This window comes from Peromyscus californicus, unplaced genomic scaffold, assembly GCF_007827085.1.
Source record: "Peromyscus californicus insignis strain IS unplaced genomic scaffold, ASM782708v3 Scaffold_22__1_contigs__length_63687245, whole genome shotgun sequence".
NCBI classification, from domain to species: Eukaryota; Metazoa; Chordata; class Mammalia; order Rodentia; family Cricetidae; genus Peromyscus; species Peromyscus californicus.
In genome coordinates, this window is record NW_026294525.1 from 22,345,157 (window position 1) to 22,360,883 (window position 15,727).

The 15,727-nt window shown below is 41.6% G+C and overlaps 1 protein-coding gene across 4 annotated transcripts in view; it reads right to left on the reverse strand.

Moving 5' to 3' along the window:
- The window catches only part of Aig1 (androgen induced 1), a 224,868-nt gene that overhangs the window by 73,366 nt on the left and 135,775 nt on the right, over positions 1 to 15,727 (reverse strand). The window lies entirely within an intron of this gene.

The following is a 15,727-nucleotide window of genomic DNA, read 5'->3' on the forward strand; positions in this document are numbered from 1 at the left end:
ACTGAACTATAAGAGTTCAAGCATGCTGACGTCAGCACTGCAGAAACCATGCCTGATGGTGCGTTCCTCAAACTTCCCAACTCCAGATGTGGAGGGATCAGAAATTCGAGGTCATCCTTGGCTACATTTGAATTTGAGGCCAGCCTGGGCTACATGGGATCTTGTCATAAAAACAGCAACAGAAACAGAAACAAACACACAAAAAATGACAGGGCCTTTTGACATGATTCCTTCAAAAACAACCACTCATGAGCAAGCCACAGTACATCTTAAATATATAGGTCTTATCCCTCTACTTATGTGCCTTTGGCGAAAATAAATCCAAAGATTAATCTGTTACCAAAGCCGATCATAAGATTTTAAGATTCACAGTCCCTCCCTTTCACTGTCCTAAATAGAAAAAGGGAAGGAAGAATTATCTTAATATTTCCATCTGACACTTTTATAAGAGTTTGTGGTCAAAGAAAGTAGATAGGTTCCAGACAATTTTGCTTTTTAAAAGAAAACATAATTCTTTCCTTCTGGTATTTTATTATATGCAAAGTGCTAAACAAACAGGGCACGAATCTGCTAATGATGTAATGAGGAATCATATCTTGGTAGTTTATCTTAGTGGACCCCCCTCCATCCTCTTTTCTTTCAGCTATCGTTCCATTTTTATTTGCCTGGCATCTGTGGAAGATTTTGTTTGGATTAAGAGCTCAATAACTCAAGTAGAAATTGAAAAATCACTGTGCAAGAAACATGGCCGAATCAATCAAAATGGAATTTCTTGACGGCATATAAAAATCCATTGTTTGGGTCTGAGATGTCGGTCTGTCAGGAGTTCAAGTGTGTAATAAAATAGTAACTGTAGAGATAAGCATACAAATGGACCCAACTAAAGTTTTAGGCTTGAAAGGGAAAGACAGAAGACAGCAGTGGGAGTAATTTAAACCAGGCTGGAGTCTGCTTAGCTTCAGAGATCAAACATGATAGGGTACATTCAGAGTGGTATGGCCTAAGATGGGAATAATATTTAAAATAGTATTCACATTGAATTTCTTCATTAAGATGTCCTAGCTTTCCATGGTACCCATTTCCTGGCTACTTGTCTTCATTCATACATTAGATGTGAATATACTGTCTATAGTGCAAGAAGAGCCTCATAGGGTAACACAACCCTAGGAATAGCATCCTTAGAAGGCAAAACAAGGAAGTCTTTAATATAGCTAAAATTCTATCTGTGTATAGACTTATCCTTCCATCCATCCACCCACCCATGCAACTCAAACTGCAAAACAAAAATAACAGAATTAACTGGGAAGAACAGAGTCGACACTTGAGAATGTGAAGAAAGAACAAGGAAGAAAGAGAAGGAAAAGGAGGAGGGGCAGGCAGCAAAGCACCCCAGAATTTGTGCCTCAGGTTGCTCAGTGTTTAGAGACAGATAAGCAGATCCATCAACGGGAAGCCCAGGGTTTGGTCTCCTGGTGGTCTATTTACATGCCAGAGGAAAGTTCCCATTTAAATGGTTTAAGTTGTTTTAACTTTCCCATGATCCCCCTGGGAAGCCAATCTACTCTGAAAGTTCCATTTATGCATGGGTAATTTAGGTGCTACTTTCTGGGACATGCAGGACTAGTGTTAGAGGCCAGCATGTTGAAGACCCTTGCCTCTAAGCCACACCCTTGAAGTGGCTTTATTTTCTCTCCTGTATTTTCCCCACCTCTCTCAATAACCAGGACCCACTTATTCTTCTTTTGTTTATTGCCTTATACATTGGCAGGCCCAGGTAATGTAGGAATCTGTCACTTTTAAGATGTATTTTCTCCTTGAACAGAAGGGAGCAGGCCTTTGAAGAGAAGCAGGTCAGCAGGAACTGAGTTCAAAGCACTCCCCAATCGTTAGAGTATCTAAAAGAAAGAAAATGTATTCTGTTGCATTTCTGGAAGGCTGAAATCATACAAGACAGTACCCCAGGGTTGCTACCACCCCAGGTCTTGAGGAGACCAAAGGTTAGGGTGTAAGAGAAGAGTTCAAAAATGGAGAATCTAAGCTTGCTTACTCTGGACTCTGGAGGATGCTGGCAATCTTGGCTTATAGTGGCAACTCTATCTCTGATACTGTGGTCCATGGACTCCAAGCCTTTTGGATATGTCTACTTTTCCTCTGGCTTTCTCATAAACAGACACTTGTGATGGTTCCTTCCCCACCTTCACCTCAGGGTATCTAGGATAAACGCCCCACAGGATCTTCAACTTAATTCTGTCTTTTGCCACAGGCAGATTATATTCTAGGTTCTGCAGATTAATGTGTGGATGCTTCTTCTTCTTCTTCTTCTTCTTCTTCTTCTTCTTCTTCTTCTTCTTCTTCTTCTTCTTCTTCTTCTTCTTCTTCCTCTTCTTCCTCTTTGTCTCCTCCTTCTCCTTCTTTCTTTCTTTTCTTTCTTTCTTTCTTTCTTTCTTTCTTTCTTTCTTTCTTTCTTTCTTTCTTTCTTTCTTTCTTTCTTTCTTCCTTTCTTTCTTTCTTCCTTTCTTTCTTTCTTTCTTTAAGAAATGCTTACGTTTCAATGTAAACCATTCACAGGATACCTTGAGACTGAAATGTCCTGTTTGGTATTTTACTTTCCTCATGCCCAAAGAGTACTGGGTGTGAAAATATTTAAAACAGAAAAGATTATTTCAAGGACTGAAGAAAGGGATGAAAAGATACAATGATACTAGTGACAAGGACTATGGAGAAGGGCAACCGAGAGAGAACCAGGCTGGGTGCACAAGGCTCACAGCAGGGGACCTTGCTGGGGCAAAGACAGCATTGCCACTGATAGAGTGCACCTTCCTCTGGAGCCTCCCATTCCCTCCTCCTTCTTTCCATTCCCTTCCTCTCTCTCTCTCTCTCTCTCTCTCTCTCTCTCTCTCTCTCTCTCTCTCTCTCTCTCTCTCTCCCTCTCTCTCCCTCTCTCTCCCTCTCTCTCCCTCTCTCTCTCTCCCTCCCTCTCTCTCTCTCTCTCTCTCTCTCTCTCTCTCTCTCTCTCTCTCTCTCTCTCCCTCTCTCTCTCTCTCTCCCCTTTTCTCCCCCATGTACCCCCACCCCTTGCTGTTTGCTCACTCACATTTGTTTTGACATTTGAACCCAGGACTGTACACGCCAGGCAAATACTCCATCGCTGAGCTATATTCCTCAGCCCTTTAAAAATCCTTCTTACTTTTTATTTTGAGACAGGGTCTCCTTAAATTGCCCAGGCTCATCTTGGACTTGCAAGCATCTTGCCTCAGATTCCCAAATACTCGGGATCACAGGTGGCACCAGGCCTTACTCACAGTGCTGCTCTCTGAGAAGCTCCACAGTCCCCGCCAAGGACATAGTTTATCTTTTTCTAGATTTCTAATGCATGGATCCCAAGGCAGTATATCTTTAATTCCACTTTTTCAATCAACACTAGATGGAGGTAAAAGCAGAACTTCACCCACGACAGCCTTCTGCACACAACCAGTGCTTTGCTAAGACCTGATTATTCTACTATCAACTCACTGGAGGGCATGCTATGGATCATGCCTGGTGACCTCAATTACATTCTTGCTTTTAGAGACTTTAAACATGTGACATTCAGAGACTTAACAAATGACAGGGATGCAGCAGGAGACACAAAGGGAGGCAATAAGCAGACGGGACAAGACAGGAGTGGCTCTGAACGCTACACACGGAGAAGTGTTCAACATCAGCACCAAAACCAGGGGTCCAGACAAGAACAGGGATGGAAGGGCTGAGCCTGGAACTTGAGAAGCTCCCAGGTTGCTGGTGGGTTACCAGAGAGATCAGCTGCAAGCAGCTTGGGTCCAGGGTTGGCCTTAACAGTGGTCAACTTCACTTCTCTATGAGGCTAGCTGTGAGGCTGCCTAGCATGCTGCATGATTTTTCTTGCTTTCCCGTCCACTATGTCTGTACTAACATTAGCAACCTATGCCTCTTTCCTTCTCCCAACCTAGAAGAATTGCATACATTGGTGTCAATAAATACTGATTGATTATTCATGCCACCATGACCATATCCTGAGGAAGTAGCTTCCAGACATCCTTTTGTTCCCACAGAAGCTGAAATACACTAACCAAAGAACAAGAAATGCCTGGAAGAGACTTTAGGGTGCTTTGCAGCCATGGTCATTAACGCCCAGTGTGAAAACACTGTAAAAACTGTAACAGGTCGATAAAAACTCAAATTACATTGTGGCACGCTTACTGCAATTTTTAACATGTTCACATGATTTAATTACATGTTCTTTCCTTTTTAAGTAACGGAAGAGCCCCTCTTACAAACTCAAATTAAACATAAATGGAAGTCGGCTGTTCCATTTCCCCTTAAAGAAGAAAACTAACCGCCTTACAGGCTGGGAACTACTATCAAAGAGTATGTTGCCTCCCTTCTTCCGGCAAGTGGAAGATTTTAGATAGTGGCATTGTTTCAGATCTATTATCCTGGTGATGGATCCCATGCATCTGAGTCTCCTGTGGAACTTAAAAAAAAAAAAAGTCCTACTTGCTTAGGACTTTCTTTGGGAGCTTCTGATTAAGGGGTCCAACTAACTGATGATCTGAGGAGGAAGTAGAGGGTGAAGTGCACTTTTTTTTTTTTTTGCTTTGTTTTTGCTTTATTTAACTCAGAGCTTCATTCCTGCCCAAGGGATGAGCTGGCCTTGCACATGGCACAGCAGCTCAGCGGGTGGGAGGTGCCCACCCCTTCGATTTTCATCAATGATCCGCTTTATGTTTGCAGTGGTTTCCTAGAAAAGCTGGTCTCTGAGGGTGGTGGGGAGTGTGAATGTCCTCCCACTACACTCCAAAACACTATCTGGGCTTGACAAGTAACTGAGAGACTGTCTTTAAAGAAACAAGCTGTAGCTTGGCATCTATTATTACTCCCTAAATTTCAGGGTATCGGAGACAGCCTCCAAGATAAAACTGTGCATTCAAAACTATGTGAGGGAGTACTTCCCTTATACCCACAGCTGAGACATGCTCGGTGCAAATCGATGCCAACCCTAACTCTGTCTCCCTAATCCTTGCATTAACTGATCACAGGACCATCAATATCATCTGGCTTTAAACTTCATGACTATGTTGATATCTTCTGGTATGCCCCCATGCCCACAGAAATGTTGGTACACAGGTAATATCATTATCAAGTCTAACACAAACCTATTCATTGTTACTGGTTTAAGGTACTCTAGGGAAACCTCCCAGGTTCACTGTTGAGATAGATGTTAGTATTCAAAGCTTAGTTTACCAGTGGGGGCTTCTAGCAACCTCACCTAGGGGGCAGCAAGCGTCTATAAACAATGTTCAGAGTGGCCCTCATACCTTTGCAGGAAAGGGGGAGAGGAACACAAAGAGATCAAGAATCACTTGATCAGATTCACCCAGGCTCAAATCCATGACCTACCATTTTCCCAAAGTTTGCCTTTGGGATAATCAGTGAACATTCCTAGGCAGCAAAAAGCAATGTCTACATGTTTCCAAGAAAGACTGCCTGGATTTGGGTCGTGGCTCTCACTCACCAGCTCCACAGTTTCATGACCACTCCATGTTTCCATTTTTTCACTTATCACATGCAAATAACATCAGAAATGAAAACTCAACTTTACTTAGAGAGGCAGGCCATTACTTTTGGGTATTGCTCTCCAGGCCCATGGAATGCCCTGCCCATAGGACTGATTTTATTTGCGTGGGAGTTTTCAGACAGTTTCACAATGTGGCTTACAGTGAGGACTTTGGGCCACTGCCGTTGTTTGTATCTTAAATGGTCCCCAAAGGTGTGTGTGTGTGTGTGTGTGTGTGTGTGTGTGTGTGTGTGTGTGTGTGTGTATGCGCGCACACGCGTGCACATGCTATAGGCTTGGCACTACTGGTATGAGGCAGAAACTCTCTAGGATATGAGGCCTTTGGTGAGGAAGTTAGATCACTGGTGGCAAAGGGCTTGAAGTAGATATTGGGCTCTGGCCCTTCCTTTCTCTTCTTTGGCTTGCCAGTCTCCATGAGGTGAGCATTTTGCTTTGCCAAATGCTCGCTGCTACTATGTTCTGCCTTCCTGCTGGCTCAGAAGCAACAGAACCAGCTGCTTATGGACTGAAACCTCTGGAATCATGCATGAGTCAAGATGAAGATTTCCTTTCAAATTATCTCAGGTGTCTGGTCGTAGTGGTTGGAAGGCTAACAGCTCTCAGCAGTTCTCCCTCCAGAAAGAACTGGGAGCTAAAGGTCAGCCATATCACAGTACATGACTGAGTTCCTCCTGAACTTGGCCCCAAAGCTCATGTGAGCTTCCTAGTTGGCAATACCTCATAGAGAAAGGACAAGTGTAAGCCCCACACCTGACTCTGCTGGGCTTTGCTCCACGTGCAGTATCTTTCTTCGAAATAAATCATAAACATGGATATAACAGTTTTCTGAGACCTTCTAGTAGATCTTTGTAACTCAGAGTGGTTTGGAATTCTGCACTAAAGACTGGTATTGGAAGTGAGGATGACCCTTTGGGAATGCTCTTGCCTCTAATTTCAATTGTCTAATTGTTGAAAAGAATTGGTTCTCTCACATGGTTATTGAGAAGTCTTTATGAGTTTGACCACATAAGACACGTTTAAGTTCCTTGGCAAATGCTAGCCATTGGTTGGTGTACTTCACATAGCAACATTCACTACTAATTTTTTCTTTAGTCTTTACTGTATATTGGTTTCTGTGTGGAATGGCTCAGATGAATTGTTGAGTTTAATTCCTAGCTAATGCTGGAGAGAAACCTCAGAGGGCTTCAACAATTTGCCTTTGAAGAGGCGATTGTCAGGCATCCACAACTTGCCTATGAAGAGGCGACTGTTAAGTAGAAGCTAGGACTTGACCCTTGATCTTTGTGACCTGAACACAAGTCCTATGTCTTGAAAGTTTATGCTTCTAGTGGATCAGCTATATTTCTTCATAAAATAACCCTGCAGGAGGCCTGAATCAACCATATTACTATTGTTGAAGTATGCAGACAAATTACTACTGTTGAAGTATGCAGACTATGCTTGCAAGCTCACAGACCACTGAAGGAGAGCAGGAGCTCTTGGGTTTTCACTGTCTTTCCTTGCAGGCTATAAAATGAATTCACTGGAGGAAAATCTGGATGAGGAGCTGCATGTTTGGGACTGCTTCACTGGCTGATGGTAAAGGAGAACACCCTCCTCCCAAACTTGTTTATTTCCTTGAGAAACAATTATCATTTCGTACAAATGGAGCTTCCAAGAGGGGCAATAATTTTTCTTGATTGGATTTTGTACTGACATATGAAATGAATAAACATTTTCGTTTCTGAATTAGAGTGTATCAAATTCCATTACAGTATCAATAAAATGAAAGAAGCAGTACATTTAGTGCAAAGCCCCAGGGGAAAAAATTCAAATCACCATGAAATGCTGCATACTTAGAGTTAAGAGTGCCCCCCCCACGTAGGCGCGCGCGCACGCGCACACACACACACACACACACACACACACACACACACACACACATGCACACGTGCACACAGGCACACACAGACACATACACAAAGAGAGAGAAAGAGAGGAGAGAGAGAGAGAGAGAGAGAGAGAGAGAGAGAGAGAGAGAGAGAGAGAGAGAGAGAGAGAGAGGAGTCTAATTCTATGTTACACAATCTGTATCCATAAATGCATTTTAGTACATTTCGCTGCTCCTTATATCGAAATGTGGTGTAAAAAGGAGATGACAGAAAGTCCCTGGATTCTTCTCTTTTTGGTCAACTATACTAACTACACTTATCCCCATTCCCCACCCCGGTTACCAGCCCATCTTTCCTTCGTCCTTTTCTCCCAACCCCATACCACGCTCTTCTACTTGCTTCTCTTTCCTGTAAATTAGTTTCTTCTTCATCCTTTCATATTCATATGAAAATGTACTATGTTCACTGTAACATTTCAAACTGGGCCAGTCTCTCAAATTTCATGCCACTGAGGTGTGCATGCCAATTAGGTGCATTAATTTTTACTTGGTTCATCTTGGGGGTGTTTACAGGTCTTGAAAAGTCCAGAAAGAGACTCTCACTGACCCCATATGACCTATCTGTGATTTATGTGGTATGAGATGGGAAAGGTTGATACATTTCATTTTCACTGTTTCCAAATAATCACTGCAGGTAATCCGTCAATTCAACCTTTCTCACTGTCTCACAGATTTTTTTTCTTTTCAACTGTAGGCTGTGGATAATAACAACACTTTACACTGAAATAATGCTAACCAAACCTTCCCACTGACCCTGTGTAGTTGTGAGCATCTAACAACACATGTGAGAGGAAGTATTCTGCTAACAGTCTCACATAAACGCCAGAGATTTCCCTGATATTAATTTGAGTCCTGGTCAATGTTTTGATGACTAGCTCTCAATCTTAAGTGGCTTTAAAAAGTGCGATTGTCCTATCACCCAAACGACATGGGCATAAATCGTTGTCCTGGAAGATACTAGTTAGTGGCAGCAAAGTTAGACTTGTTCAGACTTGTGTCTCCTCTCCAGGTTGGACCTTACCATGTCCTTCACAGTATATTCATTTAACTATAATGACTTTGCTTTGGAGAGTGAATGTAAGTTCAAGTGCCCTAGGCTGTGGAAAAGCCTCTAGCAATAACACCTTATGAATTTGTGAATCTCAAGTCAAGTTTCTGGAATTTGTCAAAAAAACTCCTTGTTTATTGACTATATCATTAAACACCCAAGGATGCGTCCAGATCCCAGGGCTGTTCTGCTGTCCCTACGGTTCCACAGGTCACCCAGAAACCTCGGCATTCAGTCAGTTCTCCACTCTGCACCCTGCTGACCACAGTATTTTGTGGTATGTCCACATAGGCCCTGAGGAAAGAGGCCTTCTTTCTTGAGTATCTTCTACTGCGATTAGTACAAGCTGTGCATGTTCTTAGAGGTGACAACCTTGAAGTATGTACCTGTCTAACATACTTCCTCCACTATCAAAGGCTACTCATCAATGTGCTGTGAATGTAAAGCCCTTGGGAATATCTCTTGGCCCCCAAGGCAGTCACATAATTCTGACTTAGTTTTTCCACAAGAAAAACCCTTAACAATTTTTGGCAATCAAAGACGTCACACTCTTGACTTGAAACCTATTCCTCAGCTCCAGCCAGTGCCCTGCTTAAATCCAAACTGAGAAAGGCCTTCCCAGGCCATGCAACTTAGATGTCCCACGCTTCATCCACCTTGACTGAAAGGGGAACTCCCATGTCCTTTCAATCTCATTTCCTCTCAGAAACATCTCCTTTCCTTCAGGAATAATCTGCTATTCCTTTATCTGTATGACAATGTCATTCAACATAGAAATTACATCATTTTCCCTCCTACGTTTGCAGTAACTGCTGCCAGGTCTGTTTCAGGAACTGTGTTTTATTCAGGTTTTTTTTTTTTTTTTTTTTTTTTTTTTGCATAAAGTAAACTTATTTCAACTTACGGCCCACCTGTTATGGTTGGAGAAGACATTCCTGGAGCACTGAGGTGGAAGGATTTTTTTTTTTTTTTTTAACCTCAATCCAAGCTTGGCAGAGAAGAGTGCTGTGATTGATTAGTTATGTCTGTGTTGGGACCAGGAGGGAGGACTTGAGGTGTGAGTGCCATATGTGCATCCTTCCTAGAGTGGTGTGCATTGAATAATGCCGGCTGAGTGAAAGGGGTTTGCTTCCTGCTTTCCAGTGAATGAGCATCTAGAATTAACAGACAAGACTGGGAAAAGGTCAAAAATATTTATGCTGGTTCTCTCCCTTCAACTCTGTCCAGAAAATCCCCATTCATTAAACCTTCTTCCCCAACACCCCTTATACCACAGAGGATTTCTTTCCCTATTCTACCCTCAGTCGTCATGAGGCAATCCTTTGGAGCCATATAGCCAGGTAGCAACTAAGAACTCTTTTTCTTCTTAAGGAAATCACTGAAAGCCTTTTTCCTCCACTGTATTACAGTAATCAATACATTGATGATATCTATGGTATCACCACCTATCACCAAATAAAATATACAAGTTAAACTGAGGTAACTTAGGACCAGATATCTTGCAATAAGAAAGATCACCTGGCATTTAGTAAGTACCACAGATACTTTATCTGGTTATTTTTAGTTGGCAGGTCACTCTAAGAAAGATAAAGCTAAGATTCCATGCAAATGTTTAATTATGGGGAAGCAGCTAGTGAATTCCAAGAATGTAAGGACTTTCTTTTGGGAGAACTCCTCAAAGTATTTCCTTGATTCATTTGACTTTGCAATGTCACTCCAGGTGACCCATTTTCAAATCACTTGGCTCTTATTAGCTTCTCACTGAATTGCTTTAGACAACCTGTGAACATACCAGATACAATATTAATCCTGTTTTCCATGAGGTTAGCATCTGCAAATGTTTCTCCCTGATCGATTTCTTGCTTAATAAGGACTGAAAAGAAGCTGGAAGCTGAATGATTCCAAGAGATAGTGAATGAAAACATACATGTTCTGTGGAGTAATGAAAACACTCTCTAGCCTGGCTTCCCAGGTCAGCTCCTTCTGTCCACAAACTCTGTGTAGATCTAGGATGGAAATAACGCTGGTGGCACCCAATAATTCTAGTGGGTCATCCATCCAGGGCATCAGATAGGCACGAGGCTCAGTAACAGCTTACTGTTTCCCATAGACTACTTGTGACCTGAATCAAAAAAAAAACAAAAAACAAAACAAAAAAAACAACCAAAAAACAAACAAAAAAACCCCAAAATAATTAGATAAAGACAGGAAAAGCAATAAACTCAACAGGAAAACATGCCCAATATACCTCTTACAGAGACACATAAGACATTATCACTTGTATGAAACAAAGTGTCCTTAGCAAGTTAATAGGTGCTAGTTTAGTTTTCTTAAATTCTTTTTTTTAAGGATTTATTTATTTATTATGTACACATTGTTCTGCCTGTGTGACAGAAGAGGACACCAGATCTCATTACAGATAGTTGTGAGCCACTATGTGGTTACTGGGAATTGAACTCAGGACCTCTGGAAGAGCAGCCTGTGCTCTTAACCTCTGAGCCACATCTCTCCAGCCCTCTTATATTTTTGTGATTGGAAAAAAAAACAATTTAATTTTGTCTGGGCCTTAAGTCTAAAAGCCTAGGTTGGTACAAAATGATCCATGATTAGGAGTTAGACAGCTAGATGTGAAATTAGGCTCTGTTAATCACTGGCTATGAGAATGTGAGTAAGTTCTTTTACTTCATTGAAACTTTACTTTTTCATATACAGAATGAGGATAGCATTGCCTTCTCCACACAGTTATGGGGAATAGACATCACATACAAAATGAAAATTCAAATTTAAAAAACATAGCTACTTTATTATTATCACTATAGGTGAATTTTCATGTCCTGGAATATGAGTTGGATATAATATATAAATATGATTTTTTTTGTATTATGTCCTGCTAATTCTTGTTTGTATTTCCCTACCCAAGACTGGGATGCCTTGCGTCCCTTTCTCATGCCAACACTCTTGTTTTCTCTTGGGCTGTTGAGGTTTGAATCTAAAGCATCCCTAAAGCTAATGCACTGAAGGCTTAGTCCCCAGTTGCTGGTGCTGTTCTGGTAGATGATTCAGACTTTAGGAAGTGGAACATGCCTGGAGGAAGTAGATGACTGGAGACATGGAAAGATGCAACTGGTCTCCTCCCACCCCTCCTCACCTCCACATCCTGACCAACACGAGGTGAGCAGCCACACTCCATTATGCCATGAGGTTTGATCACATCTCAGGTTCAAAGTAATGCAACCAAGTGACCACCAATTGATATCACCAAAATAAGTCCAACTGAATCTTTCGTCCCTTAAATTGTTTTTCTGGTATATACTGTCAAGGCAGGGAAAGAAAGTCTACCACACGAACTACAGCTAAATTCTCCCCACTCTGCTACAGCAGAGTGCTCACTCTAAGTTCTTCTGATTATCTTCTTGACTGTCAGGAAAAAGAAATGGTGACTGGATCAAAGCCTACCCATGGAGATATACAGTTATATGGATATACGAATGGATAGACAGACAGATGGGCAGATATTCATGTATGATATGTGAAATTCCCTGTGCATTTGTTTCCTCATCCATATAAAATAGCGAGCATACTAGACTCTCCCTGGGGTTATACTGAAGATCAAATAAGTTGATATTTGCAAATTCCTTAGCCCAGTGGCTGATGCACAAGTACTCACTAAATAGAGAATGAAATGAAAGAATAAAGTGATCGTCAGGATATGCAACAGCAGTGCTCCATGGGAATAAACTCTCTCCATCCGTTCTTCCTATTTGCTTCTTAGCATCCTAGTCAAGAAGTGGTAAAATGAAGATGGCCCCAATGGAGTATGTATGAGGAGCAAAGGCTGCCAACCAGTAGGTCTGGTATCAGTAGGGAAGCGAGAAAGGGCTCCACAGGATTCTAACGTGGTTCTGTCTTGGACATGACACTAGAGATTCCATACAGGGACCTGGGAAAGTTCTGTGTTGAACTGGTGTTTCTAAAATCTGCCCAGAGCCTGTCTCCTTCAAGGAATCACTTGAGATTTTCAAAGTTAATATTTTCCTTGTGCTTAGCACAGGGTCAGGTGTAGAGGCTGTGGCTTTTTGTTGTTGAACATTTCCAGGTTAGGTTTTAATTGTTCTCTGATGACAGGCCATCTTGAAACATCAGGCCAATGTTCATAAAGGACAATCTACAGAAATCTGAGTAATGTTTCCATAAGCTGAGAGCCAGCAGGACCGTGTGCCGTTTCCACCTGAGCAGTAAACCTCTGCTGGAGTCCTGAAACTAGACACTGAGAGTAGGGCCGTCGGCAGGGCACCAGACAGAGTTAGAGCCACAAAAAGAAGGATAGGAATTGAGACTGGCACTTAAAATGTCTTTAGCAACTTGCTCAAAGAATTTAATTATATAAAAATGTAGAGCGTGAATTTCATTTTGCTATTTTTCACTTTTTGAAATTCTTTTAAATACATATTTTTAAATGTTTGTTTATGTTAAATCATAGTTTTTGTTTTCGTTTGTTTGTTTTGTTGAGACAGGATATTACTATGTAGCTCAGGCTGGCCTAAAATTTGCTGGGTACACCTGGTTGGCCTCAAAATTGAAGCATCCTCTTGTCTGAGTATGAGTGTTGAGATTACAAAGGCATGGATTGAAACTTAACCAAACCTGGATGGATTTAAGATTAATAAAATAAAACACAACAGACAAACAGAAGGAAACATTACAAACCCCAAATCAAAGTAAATACTTCTTTACCACCAGTAGTTGGGTTAGAAAACTCTGTTCACCCATTGGTTCAGAGAGAAGGCTGTTGCCAAGACTCTACGTTGCTCTCCACAAACTGATGACGAGGCCCATTGCTGAAGACAACACCTACACAACTCACTGAACATGGAGAAGGTGAGCTGGTGCCTACCTAGAGCAATCACACATATGTTCTAGAGTCTTGGGTACAGGAAAGTGCTCTGCTCACTATCAAAGGTAAAATATAAACACCAATCCAGCCTCAATCCCTTTGATAAGGAATGGTGTCCTGTCCTGCCTGCATGATATGCTAGGACAATGATGGCACAAAGTCTGTGAGAGTAACCAGCTAATATCTGATTGGGCTGAAGGCCCACTCCATGAAATGGCACCCTTATCTTACATGGTTACTACTTGGGTAACCAAGAACCTGAGACTAGATAGCCCAGGGTCGCAGAGTCAAACCAAGTATCAGTGGTCTAAAAACAAAAAAAATGTAACAATAAAATGACTCTTAATGACATTCTGCTAAACTTACAGATCAGTGTCTTGCTCAGCCATCATTAGAGAAGCTTTCTCCTGCAGCAGATGGGAGCAAATACAGAGAGACCCACAGCCAGACATTATGTACAGACTGACAGGCTTTGGAACACTGAGCCCTAACCAGGATGTCTCCAGCAAATCCCTCCCCTCAGGGATCAGGGAGCCCTGCTCAAGAGGAGTGTCTTTCGTGCATATATTATAGCTTCCAGTTTAGTGATTTTATGAGTGTGCAATGAATCTTGAGTGTGTAGATGACTGTGTCTGTTTCTCCTGCCCTTTCTTGGACTCTTTCCTTCTGTTTGTTTTGTCTAACCCTACTGTGTTAGTTTTTGTTTTATCTTATCTTATTTTATTATATTTACATCATATTTTGTTTTTATTCCTTAGAAGACTGTTTGTTTTATAATGAGAGACAGAAAGGGGGTGCATCTGGATGGGAGGGAAAGTGGGGAGGAACTGGGAGGAGTGGAGGAAGGGGAATCATAATCAGGTTATACTATGTGAGAAAAAAATGTTTTCAATGAAAGGAAAAAAACGAAATTCATTTTCTGTTCAGAAAGTTTACAAAAAAGATCAGATTTGTCGCTCAGAGTAATCAGCTATGGCTATATAAATCTAATCTTTTAAAATAATAAAGTATAGTAAAAATAAAATATAATAAAACAAAAACTATCACCTTGGAGTCAGATTGCACAAACACACAGAAGCAAAAGAGCCCAAGAGAAGGCACATGAATCAGACACATTCATTTGTATATAAAGGAATCCCATAAAAATCACTAAACTGGAAGCCATTAATATATACACAGAGGACCTGGTGCAGACCCACGCAAGCCCTGTGCATGCTGCCTCAGTTGATGTGAATTCCTATGAGCTTTGATCATGCGCATTTAGAGTGACTTGTTCTTGTGTCCTCCATCTCTGGCTCTTACACTCTTTTCTGCTTCTTCTTCTACAATGTTCCCTGAGTCCTAAGGGAAGGGATTTGATGGAGACATTCCATATAAGGCTAAGTCTTCCAAGGTCTCTCACTCTCTGACTTTGGGTCTCTGTATCTGTTTCCATTTGCTGCAAGAGGAAACTTTTCTGATGATGGCTGAACCAGGCACCGGAAGTCAAGGGAGGAACGTTCACTCGGGGCCAAGGAAGTACAGCAGGCAGCATGGAGGAACAAGGCATGCTGACTTCCCTGCCAGGCTCATGTTCAGCTAGTATCCTTATACAGCCCATGACTCCTCAGCCAGGGAATGGATCTATGAGTACAGAAGAATGGTCAGACCTAAATTTTAAGCTCAATATTCTCGCTTACTACCTGATTGGCGTAAGTCAGATCTTCATTTAAATTCTCTAAACTTTCAACTTCTGAAAGTGTGAAAAAAAATAGTTACCTCTTAGGGGTCATGGGGTGAGCACCTGTAAGATATTCACTATGTGTAGTGTGTATATTTTTGTGAGGCACTGCCTATATTTATGTTTATCTTTATGATGGATAAGTATAGAGAGTTACTATTTTTATTTTTGTTCTTCAGATATGAAACATGAGGCATAGAGGGCCTGAGTGACTTTCCATGACAACCAGGAGCTATGAGGCTGGGATTCAAGCCCAGGAAATCTAGCAGAAGAATCTGTAATATGTATCTTATGCCAAACTCTTTTCATGAGTATGTTCATAAAATGTGGGCTCATTGCTCCTTCAATCTGTTTGCCCATGGCAGGTGGGCTTAGGTAGAGGTTCAATTCCACCTACCCTCTTATGTATTAGATGAACCCATTAAGAGGAAAACCTGCTACGAAATCCCCACCTGTTGTCACATCTCAGACAGATGAAGCATTCATGAAGACAGGAGATCACTGGGTAAGTTCCAATCACTTAGGAAAACAATATGGAT